Here is a 13245-nt window from a genome sequence, read left to right as displayed (position 1 = left end):
GTTAACATAATGACACTCTGTTTTCCCGTCTGCAGCATGCTAATATCACGCAAGTGGCTTATAGGCCTACCATTGTTCTCCTAATCTGTATTCGAGAAGAATTTGCTATGTTCCCGTGTATTTTTGTCTTGTCTTATTCGTGCTCCGCATTTTGGTCTTTACATTCGGTTCAATATGGGACCTATGCTTAACAAGATTGCTTTTAAGTAAGGGTCCACTATAAAAATCTTTAACACTTGAATTATACTTAGATTCAAACTTTCATAGATTTACCACCATGCGGGTCTGTATTTTTGCAGCATCCCGAATAGCTAGATATCATGCATGTATCATTTTACTTACTATAGTAAGTGACTAGTAGCACGAACTGTTTTGTGCAAACGTGCAGAGTGCTATTAATCTTTTTAAGCCCGCAAGGGCTGAAACATCAAATATAGACACCGTTCCGTTCCCCTATTTTACTCTGAATACAATATTATGTATAATGAAATTAAGACGAACAAGGTCTGTTCTATTTTTTTTGGTACCACATCTGCGTGTAGTGTTGTCTCATGATTTACCATTTCCAGCGTATCAAGTAAATTGTAGTGTCCGTGTTTTCCTTAAAAAACTCCTATGAAGACGTACGTAGCCATCAAAGATGAGCCCACGAGATTTGACTTTTCCTGACCCCACTCAATTCGGATGCCCTTCCATAGTGTGTAACAAAGGATGTTGCGAGCCCATCAGCGCAAGCTCTGCACGTCCGATCGATATTTTGCATTGTTTGATAGCACATAGCGTATGCAATTGACCATGGAATACTAGTACATGTATACCGCTTGACTGCCTTCGCACAGGTGGATATTAGAACCAACTCGTCTCTTCTCTGTCGACGGACAAAATAATCAAAAAAAAATCTCGTTTGGTGAGCACTGACAGCTCTCGGAGAATTGCGAGGAACGAGTAGTAATTGAAGCCATATTTCAAGATACGACTTACACATTTGTATGAAACGAACTGTACGAACGAACTTCCTTAAATTCTCAGATGGTGGTACAAACGGATGACCTAGATAGATTTTATTGTGCATCTTCGTTTTTCTCCACTCTCTGGTTTCGATTTCGACCTTAACAATGGAGGAAAAGGCCAAACCGGCAACGCATTATTTGGAAAATAATTTGACTATAAGCTTTCTTTTAAAGACTGAAGAAGGCGACCTTGTGAATGGTTTTGTAAGGCTGTAGTTCTTTTGTTAGTGTTCAATGTGTTATATTCATACTTCTGTCTACTCATCATACATGCCATACATGTTCGTACATTCACGAGTGATAATTATTGGTTTTCAGGGGAAAGCATATTACAAGGTCTGCTTTTCAGATTTGCCTCCATTTTCAGCACTACGCAGTAAAAGCATGTATACGTTTATTCATTTCTTCCTTAAATCATGGTGTTTATATGACATTTCGACGAATGTGTATTTTTATGTTCATATTATAGTTCTTTTCTTGTGATATGTTTGTACATTGTTACTCTCCGTTGAAAATGAAATAAACGAAACGATAACAAGGGACTGCTTTACACAAAATGAGGTGAGACACATGCTTTTGAAGTGGCAAATATTGGAATTCCATGACAACTCTAAAGAAATCCAACATTGTAAAAACATCGGTGTTAGATTTAACACCACGGGTGTTAAATCTAACACCGATCAAACTTCAATAGAGGACCACACCCACAGGTGTTAAAAATGCACTGTGATGGTGTTGAAAAGTGTTCACCTGACACTTCGTGGTGTTAATTTGACACTGTACCTGGTGTTATTTTGACACTGTACTGGTGTTAATTCAAAAATGACACCACATGGTGTTGATTTGATATTTGTTGGTGTTAATATCAATGGTTTAACACCCGTCCAGCTTCAATAAGAGACCACACCAGCTGGTGTTACTTTGGTGTAAATTTATTTTCACATTTTTTCAAAAATCTAGTATTTTAATGTAAAATTCTTGATCGTCTTGTTTAAATTAAAAATCAACAAGAAGTGCAGTTACTAAGAAACTCTTCAAAGAACAGTTTAAAATTTGGAAATGATACCCGGAGGTGTTAATTTAACACCATAAATGAGCACCGAAAATTTAACACCAGCTCGGTGTTCACTATTTAAAACCGGACTTTTTGCAGTGAACATTCCCATCACAATGTATAGTAATGTTAAATTGCATTTACTAACACTTTCCATTCTATCATCATATTCCGAAAGTGTCTCTTGGGTATAGATGGATTGCCAATCTCCACACATAAGAGAAAGAAAGATAAAGGAAAAAAATACGGTCTATACGTGTTCTATCATTCATGGAATACGTTTTTTATGTTAGTTAATTTCAGTTCACAGTTACATTTTGCTAATTCAGAGAGAAAGGAAGCCTCGCATCCGCCTATATACAGCATGTGGCTTTTCCGATCCCTAACCTGCACTAGAGAAGAATTTGTTATATAACTGTATATTTGTACTTTTTTATTTTTTTGTTTTTCTCTTATGTTCCGGTCATTGTTGTACCCGTGCTCCCCTTCTCAATCTTAAACTCGTTTTTAACCGGGACCTACGCTCAACAAGCTCGCTTTTTAAGTAGGTTCCTTCATATTTCTTTAGCATTCATTCACAGATTCCAAACTGAACAGATCGACCACTATTATGTTTACATATTTGCAATATTCTATGTATGTCATGTATTTCATTTAATTTTGTTATATTTGATGTAATTTTTCATCGAGAAATATGAAAATAAATTGAAATTGAAATTGAAATTGAAATTGAAATTGAAACTAAACATGTGAAAATGGAGCAAGTATAATGAATTCCAACTCATATCAGTTCATGATATCATTACATAGAGCAAGTATCAAGAATATCAAAATGCATGTCAGTTCCATTCTGATTTGTTTTCTTATTGAAATCTTTTTCCATTATCACACATATTGCGCTGCAGCTGTTTTTATCCCTATTGTCACCTTTACACAAATGTATTTTAAATTTTTATTTTATAACAAACATGCCGAAAAAAAACTATAGTAGGAATCGAACTTGCCATCTAATGCTTTCTAGGCAGCGACAATACAATCTGCGTATCCATGGTTGCCGGTAGTGACACAATGAAAATACCCAGGCGCCGAAACTCCGACATTGTTATCCTAGAATATTAGTCCTTCGGGCGGACAAGGCTTATCGTACGAAAAAAAAAAGAGAGATTAATTGATCAAGAGGAATGAGTTGTTTTATGTCGTCGGGTGCCCGTGCATTGGCCGCTAACGCAATACAAATTGTATTGCGTTAGCGGCCAATGCACGGGCACCCGACGATGTGCTCTGCTTGGCTTTCTTTTCCAATGGTTGCCCTCTGTCCTCTATTCAATTTCAATTGTACGTTTAAGATCCCAACTGCTGATCCACATTTCCGACAACAAGCGAAAATTTTCAGACATTGTGAAAAATATATTCAGTCAGTTGCGATCTGATACAAATACATTTGTATACAGAGGGTGACAATTGAAAAAAGAAATCATAATATGCCATACCACATCTTCACCTCTCTGCATCAATAATCTATCTTTTATCACAGAAATTCTTTTGAATACCAGTTACAATGATTACAAATATCAATGTAATACACAATACAGAAACTCACATTTAAAATCGGAAAAGAAACATCGGCTATGAAGTACACTTCATAATTTGGACCTTTTGAACCAAATCACTGCTTTGTTGGAAAAGTGAAGCCCGCGAATAAGACAGCTTTATTATAATTGCTGTTTATTTGCCCATGCGTCAGTACGTACAAAAGTTTATAATTTTATGTGAAGCTTATGTCGGACATAAACTCGAATGCTTGGCAGACCTGGAAGACAATTTGAAAGAAACAGGTTGATTTTCATCAGACAAATATTTCAGTAATCGCAATAATAGTATACGTAAATTAGAGTACCCCTTTTAACGTGGAAATGCACCGTTCTTAGATATTTCTACATAAAGAAAAGTACAAACAATTTAGCAGAAACAAGCACATGCATGTCTACAGTAGTGTGTACAAGCAATAACTTAGCAAATGTGAAATCGATGTGCACCGTAAACTACAGCAAAAACGGCAATTTAAAAGCTTAACTATAATGTTTGTGCATGAACTACAAAATTAAAGTCACTTCAATTAAAGAGCAGCAAGAAAGAGACATTCTGAAAACTCATTATTATACTGATATAGTGTCACGGTTATCATTTATAATATTGGATTCAGGAAGTACTGACAAAAACGAACAAATACAAAACAATATGCGATATTACGACATATTCCCATCGACACATTTATTTATATATTTATAAATATATATTTATTATTTATCTATTAGACTTTATCATCACGAAAGGAAATGATATTTTTCTGTTTATCAAAATCTACTCTTTCCAGTTGGATGCCATTATACTGCTGATGAGTCACATAGATACTCTTGTCTCGGTATGACAACAAGAACAATAATCTATTTTATGTTGACGATTGTACAGAATTAAGCTCTGAAGATACGATATCAACGTCATGGGGACTAAGACGTCTAATGTGCTAAAATAGATTCTATTTTAAATTGGAATGAAAAACACTATTTTCTTTATTGAATGTTTTTCATAACCTTGAGAAATGATTTCTCGTACAAAAAATACAGTGAATACTGTTTCAGAACATTACTATACAAGGCATTACTATATATATAAAGATATTAACCTTGCTTCCATTCATTTACATTACTCTTGTAAAAAAAAAAACCACACAAAAAACCCCAAAAACCAAAACAGAACACCTTTGTATCGGAGTATTATAATACTGCACGTACACACTAAGAAAAAAAGGTTCAATAAGGGAGCTAGAAGGGTTCGAAGTCGCGAAAATGGGTGCAAACTACACGATTTGAGAAAATGGTGGAACTTTGCTTCTTATATGGTTCATTTTGGGTTCGATCTTGCCACGGTCATTGACGGTGCAATATTACGCCCCAAACTAGTCTCAAAACAAAGGCCATCCTATGGTGTTGCTCGGCACTAAAATGCAATATTACATATCCTTGTGCTGATATTATGAACATATATTTTTTGATATCAGGAAACTTAAATATCTTTCATATTCTATAATCATTCATCGAGAGTATATTTTCAAATTAAGTTGAGTCCATGATGAAAGGGGTCTACTAAAAAAACAAAAGTAGAATACTTGACTGCTTGTCTGGTATTGACCAATCACATTGTACACATAACCTAGGAGGTTTAACAGATGAAGTTCCAACTGGATGTAATTATTCAAATAGTCGTCAGATTTCTATTGCTGTACAAAACAATTCCACAGGTGCATTTGTGCCTTCGCTGATCGGGATTGGATGCCGCCGTCTCACTGAGCAATCTGAAGATTCATTTTGGACGTTTACATAATTTTGGCTATATTTTGCTTCAAATGAAATCCTAAACTTTAAGATAAAAACATATAAAACAAAAGTCAATTCTGAACAGAAATATTATCGTGCAAAAGTGTTAATCAGAGCTGTTTCATGTGAAAGTGTTTAAACTGTACCCTGGATAGCCGGTTTATTTTATCACTTTTCCTCATGATTCTGACAAAGCAAACTGATATGAATCTTCAAATAGAATTCTCTATCAATAGGAACATCAGATTACTGCCCAGGCATGCCTATTAGAATAATGTTCGTTTTATTTCATTTTTTTGGAGCAATTTCTATTCGTGTATCCCCGTGTCTTTAACATTCACCTAACCTATCTCTTATTGTTAGGGATGTCGAAACGTAATTACCATTACAAAGACATATCTTCCTGTTTGTGGTTCATTCTTGCTGAGGTGCAATATTGAGCCCATAACAAGTCTCAAAGAAAGACCCATATGGTGTTGATTGACACTTGAATACAATATTGCATACCGTCGTGGTGCTACTATGTACATGAATTTTTAAAGACATCATAAAACTTGATGTTCTCCCATAATTTCATAATCATTCATCGGAGCATCTTTAAATGAAGTTGAGTCTTTGATGAAAGGGTCTGCGAACAAGCTAACGAAGAATACTTGACTGCTCGTCTGGTATTGACCAATCGAAATGGAATATGTCACAGCATTCCCTGCATGCTTACTGTGCGATGATGGAATCAAACCCTACTACACGCTAAAGATTTTCGTTGCGACTCGATCTCGGGACAGAAAAAAAAAGTCAATATTTTTTCAAGGCCCTCAAATCTGGAATTCCATCCACTCTGATGTGAAATGTAAGAAAACGGTACAAAGTTTAAAGGAAGCTTTAAAACGTATTTTACTTGAAAGGTTTTCTGGAAGTTACCAATATCATTTTACGAATTTATAAGAGACTAGCAAGATAGGGTGTGTTTGTGAAAATGACATCTTGTGTATTGCTAATATGCACTGGTCCATGTTTTTGTCTGTGTATGCATGTGTGTGTATGTGTGAGTGTGTGTGTGTTTGTGTGTGTGTGTGTGCCAATGTTTTTCTCTGTATATACAATGTATTTACTTTTCCAGGATTAGTTTTAAATAAGGCCAATTGCCTTCTCACTCACCCCTTCACTTGATATCTTTTGCTGTTTGTTTGCTTTGTTTGTTTGTCACATTGTCATTTTATTCATACCATTGTCACATTTTATGTATGCATATTTTATTAAGTAAACGTAAAGGAAATGATAAACTAAAATCATTTAGAGAGCAAACTCGCGGATATATAAGGGTGCAAACTACACGATTTATTTTTAAGGGTTGATTTTTTCCCCTTTTTTTTTCATGGATTCATGCACGGTAAAGCCTAAGGGTAAAATGCACGCACATGAAAAATGTAAGCACATGTTTCCGTGTGCTTGCAAACACCACATTTTAGAATGAATAAAGACTAGCTGTGATAGTGGAATTTCTCATGAATAAATAATAAAGCATTAAAACCCTGGCTATTGTTCAACACCAATGTCAGGGTGTTAACCACATACTCCCATACACACCCATTGACCCCTGTGCAAAGTGAAAATTTTGTACACAGGGTTGGAAATAGAGCAAAATCTGTAACCTAACTGTGAAATTGATCATGGATTTCATGAAACTGATTTGTGTTTTAAACCACCTCCAACGAAATTGTACACTATACAACTATCTCCCATATCAATGATAGTGTTATCTGATATATAGTTACTGAATTATTAAGAATCAAAAGTGGAAATTTTTTTTAAAACGCCTATTAATCCATAGAATACATTCGATGCAAAATAATGACATGGATGTTTCCTAGAGTGTCAATTCACGGACCCAGTAATTTGGTCACCTGGTGTGGGCATGTTCATTCTTTTCTTGAACATGATTTATGAATTCAATGAATTGTTGAGTCGTGCAAACTTATGTGCACATAAGTTGACTCCCAGATGGCTCATTGTACAGCTCGTTCATGCGTGTTTGAGCTGAGCATCTAGCGCAAATTCCATTTCCATAGCAGATCAGCTCTTCTGAGGCTTTTCGTAGCGGCTTACTGCAACTCTGACTTCAAAATTATTTTGTCCACTTCATAATATCAAGACCCCGCAGATTCCTACCACGTGGAAAATGGTGAGTTAAAACATCATCGTAAAGCATGATTTGAAATATCCACAATGTTCTCGACCAAGGCCTTACTCTCGATATTACCCTTCATCAAATTTCTTGTATCTGTTATGTTTTTGGTTGTATAGCCATGTCTTATAATGTAGGCTTGCAGGCAGTAATATCAAAATGTTCATTTTAGAGTTCTGTTAAAACTGGCTAGTTTTATGCGTGCTGTTTTCTGTTCTATTTTGTTTTGTTTCGTAACCATTCTGTGGAATTAGAGCAGCTTTAGCGATAAAATGTCTTGCTAAAGACGTCATGGCATTCCGATTTCAGATTTCAGATTCATCTATTCATTTAGGAAATTCTTTTTGTTGGTACATGGGCGTGCACATAGGAATATCTACATACATGCACAAACTCACATATATTCATGTACATGTACACATTATAAATGATACAATTTTTACTACATACACAATTATACAAGCATAATTTATACTCACAATACAGTGAACACATACATAATCACAAATTTCAAGTAATTCTTTATATTTACCGATCAACAACAAAACAAAATAGTTAAGAAAACGTGGAATCGGATATTCCTATAGGAAGTGTATCCTTAACATAACCTTTACGCCACCCCCCCCCCCACACACACAAACACACATCCCCAAGGATAATACATCGCGTCGTGCCATACCACATTTGATTAATAACGAATAAAAGGAACGGAACTGAAGTTGATGAATAATTGTTGATAAACTCATGGATAAATAGACTAGTGTACTAACTGAACTTATAATGGCAAACATTGCACGCTTATCTTTATGCTGGGATAATTCTCTGTAGTCAGGTAGTGTTAGTGGTAGACTTAAGTTCACCCTGTATGCAGCAAGGCAGTGCATAAAAATTGAACTATACATTAAGCTGCCATGGAGAGAGTTATGTAGTCACATTTACATAAGTTAGCTCTTCTGCAAAATTATTACACACGCATGAACAGTGGCCTTGAACTCATGACACTTGATTTTCCTTTTCAGGTATTCAAGCAAGATACAATAATTTGCGCGCATTCTCCTGATCACGTAAACTGATATGCAATTCTGAAGGACAGAGTGATTCCTCAACAGAATATGTAAGTTTCATTAATGGATTAATCCGTAATACATGTACACTTGTATATGTATTTTCAGGTTATTGATTCATCTAGATTTTCAGCATGTGATATCCGTGAAGTATATTATATTAAAGCGTATTATTACACATGAACGCAGTTTTATCAGTTACTATAACGTAGCCACCGTTTAGTGGGTTGCGGAAAATTTGATAAGACTATAGTGCAATTTTTTATACCATCAATAATCGAGAGATATGTTACTCAAGTGGACCATCGCGATCATTCATTCTTGCCTTTTCCGTTCTACGTCTTCTCAGTTTTTTTTTTTTTTTTTGACTTTTTCCTGAAAACTCCATGATGGATTGTAACTCATACAGGCAGCATCTCTACCCCGCAAGAATCTTCATTTTTTTCATTTTTTATTTATTTATTTATTTATATATTATTTATCTTATTTTATATTATTTTATTTATTATTATCATTTTTTTTTTTGGGGGGGGGGGGGTAATCTTCTTTTCTGTAACCAGTATTATCAAAGTAAATCAAATCAATGTTATGAATAAGTAGAGGGGGCTATATTTTCACTTTTTTGTGTGTGTGGTAGCAGGATTAGAGGTGTCAACCATAATGGGCATCATTACACCCATTGCCATGGCCAGCACCCGGACCATCATCTGTGGCAAGCTCAGCAACGGCTAAATGGCTGAGGTCTATAAGTCTTACTCCTTTTCCTAACTGTGTAAAATATACAGCAAACTGATGTTAAATTGGCATGTAATTTGATGTTGTCTTACTTTGTTATTTTATGTTATGAAGACTTTGAGTTGGTCAGGAAAAATGTGGGAATATTTGAATATGCCCTATGTCATAAATGTATGCAGGCCTACATAAAAGGTGTGTATTTTCATCTCAGTCCAAATTCGCCACATTTTTCTTTTCAACATGACTTTACTCAGGCTATTCCACATTTATTCTTTTTTTTTTCAGCTCTAACTTAGTGATGCCGGCATGCTGTCTCCTAATTCCCCGTCTGCCTGGAGAGGACATGCTGTATGTCTGTGACAAAGTAAGTGCTGCACTTTTATTTTTTTATGGGAGACGGGAATTCCATCTGCTTTGTGACTAGAAATGTAAGAGGAATATTTCTTTGCAACATTATCATGTTTTACTTATATGACAAAGAGCTGAAATAAATCTATCCGACCGGATTTGTTTAGAAACCAATATCAAAGCTTAAAGGGATGGTATAGTATTGGTGGAGGTGAGGATTTGGGCTTTTAACTTGTTGTGATATACCAAGAACCTACTTATGAAATAATAGAGAGTGTGCCATTCTAAGAGGAATTCTAAAGATTATTTGATGAAAATTGGTTTTGAAATGGATCAGCCATCCAAAAACAAAATAAAACGCAGCGATCGTGATAAAAAGTGAGTCCTATATTATATTATTATTGCTCTGCTTTGGATATCGCAGCTATTTCAAACCATTTCTCATTATTTCAGCAAAAGACGTTAGAAACCTGAAGTAGATCTATGCAATCAATTTAATTTTCCTTTTTCTGGTCAATGGTCATAGTTGCAACCTGTTAGTTTATGTAAGCAACAAAACCGCCTATAGTGTAAACGACCTATATTTCCTTCGAAATTTTATTCAGTCATTATTTATTCATGCCAAAATCTCTTTCAGAACCTGGCAGAACTAAATCCCACAATCTTCACTGTGAATGCTGCGCACTATTTGGCTGGATGGTTGTGAAATCTGCCCGAATTCCTGTATACAATCGTGTCTTCCTTCGCTACAATGTTTCCGGCCTGCTGTGCTCTGTGGCTTTCAGTATCCCAGACAAGGCAGAAACACCCGATGCATACTTCAGCAGTACATTGCAAGCCTTGATCTGAACAGGCAACTATCACTAAGAAAAACCTACGGCATTTCATTAACAATATTGTTCAATAATTGTCTTGATAAAGTTTACCAGCCTAAAGTTTTCATGGTGTATACTTTTACAAGGAATTGTCACCAGAGAAATGATGTTGTTCAGCTTGTCCCTCCGTTCGTACATCAGTCTGTTATCGATTATGGCAACGTTGTATCACGAAGGGAAATGAAACGAAAAGTACAAGTGGACAAGTTAATGCAGGGAGATTACTTTAGCAGTTGAACACATCGTCACAAATTGAGGAATATCGGAAAATCCGTTGCAGAGCTATATATACACATATATTTAGAGTTTCAGTGCCGCCATTACGAGATGAGAAAGCTACATCTTTGACGTCAACCATGGAAAATTATATAAAGAAATGTAAGGAAAATAGGCATAGTTTCACGTTTATAGCATTACAAAAGGAGCACTTGATTTACTTCTTCCAGAAGGGGGTGGGGGTAATATTACCCTTAACATTATGGCAACGACAAATAAGTGGAGGCAATTTGTACTTTTCATTTAGAATCAGATTTTATGGAATTCCCTTGATATTTTCGTCATATACGTTTCCATACATGAAAGTGACACTAAAACTTTAAAAAATGCATAACTTCCACTGGATCATACGATTTTCCATGTTCACTTATGTGTTCTTATGATATTGCTCCAATCCACGGGTACATTTGGGTTTCATTCCCCTTTAAGTACTGTTTGAGCTATCCAAATGAAACTTTGCATATGTATGTACGATTGGATGAAGTTACTTCTACCACCTTGTGGGTGCCAGCGTTCAAGGTCAAATATTGTAGGTCATTGTCAAATTCTACAATGTCATTTCGTGCTCTTTCTTTGTATCTCACCTTGTAAGCACTGTCGACATAGTATTGTGGTGTTCTTTTAATAACTTTCCACACTTTTGAGCTATATGACCACCAAATTCACTCCCCAGAACATCTAAAGATGGCTGTCAAGTGTTGATATTGGTGAAGTCCGACTCCGTCAACAGTCAAAAAGTCAATGAGCTTACATTTGAAAATCAGTGTAATCACAAATTCGATATGTGGGCAAGACATCACTTCGCTTTTACCTTGTTAGATGGTGAATATTTGTGAAGCTTCCGTTTCTAATTCATACAGCATCAGCATACATTATGTCTGAGAATAGTGGTAAAGAAGATTAGTTACTTTGGCAACAGCGTGTAAAATTCGCAAAATTTTATTTTGTGCCTTATTTGCTGAACAAACGTCGTAGGAGGACTACAACCTGCAAGGCAGTATGGCGGAACAATTACTCTATTATTAGCGTCATAGAATAAATGACAATGATGTAGTTCTGAAGCATGCTATTCATGAGATACTTTTGCAATGACTCCATGTATACTTTTAATCGAACTAGGTATATAATCATCAATGTCTTGTACTTGAATAACGACAGAATGATTTCGGTGAGGAAAGTTTTCTGTCACGTCATTTAGGAATAAGGGAACGTTTCAATATTATGCTATTTGTTCCATAGTTATTTCTGAAGTGGTTAAATGTATTTTCCTTAAAAAAAAATCATTTCATATATACCTATTCAAAGTTTTTTCAAAGTTTATTTCATTTTTTCGACATAACATATGTTTCACTTCTTTTGATAACAGAGAACAAGGTAAATAGAACATAGTGAAATGAAAAGACTGTACAATAATTGAGGACCTATAGTAATCATACATTGTATAGTAAAAAAGAAACAGAAGTGATCGAAATGAAGTACATGTATACCGTGCGAAAAATGGAGGAACCCACTAAAAAGACAGAGCTTGTAGTGTGTGGGCCCCTCTGGAAAAGAACATTGATGGAATCGAATCATCGTAGATACAAAAGATAACAAAGTGGAAGAAGTCTGGATACAAAAGATAATAAAGTGGAAGAAGTCTGGAAGCCCACTGAAAATTAGATTACCAGATATACACTTTCATAGACGCGAACAAACATGAAACCTATGTTGCATCCAGATGCTTATTCGTTGAAAAATATGGGCAATGTATTCAAAGGACAAAGATCATACACTAATGGCCTAGGGTATACAACATTTCACTCGTTGTTGTTGTTTTGCTTTGTTTTGTTTTGTGTGTTTTTTTTTTTTTTGGGGGGGGGAGGGGGGGGGGGACACGGTTCAAAGTGTCCTGAAACCTTGTATAATACATGCATTTAGTCATGTATGATGCCAAACAGTTCCCGCTCATACAAATGCAGCCGTTTCAAGGAAATAACATAAGATTATTCTTATACTCCATGATTTGGTAATGCTTAAGTGGTTCATAAGAGTCCAGTGAAACTGTGTACAGAACATAAAATGGATTTGACAATGGTATACGATATCCGCAATTTACTCTTTGACGGGGTCTATCATCCGATTAATATGTATAAGCACGGTAGTCCCCTATTCGGAAACTACAAGTTAGATAAGCTGCAATCATTTTGCACGCGACCATGGCGTTATAGCCAAAGGTGATCTGCAAATCCCTGTGTGCCTACAGAGGATTGGAAACACCTTTCACACCTTTAACAACTTTCTATGTATAGAACAACGAAACAGAAACTGGTGCAATTATTATT

The sequence above is a fragment of the Diadema antillarum genome, unplaced genomic scaffold, assembly GCF_040938485.1.
Source record: "Diadema antillarum isolate AM-2024a unplaced genomic scaffold, OU_Dant_1.0 scf00000004, whole genome shotgun sequence".
NCBI lineage: Eukaryota > Metazoa > Echinodermata > Echinoidea > Diadematoida > Diadematidae > Diadema > Diadema antillarum.
Note: the sequence above shows the minus strand (reverse complement) of the source record.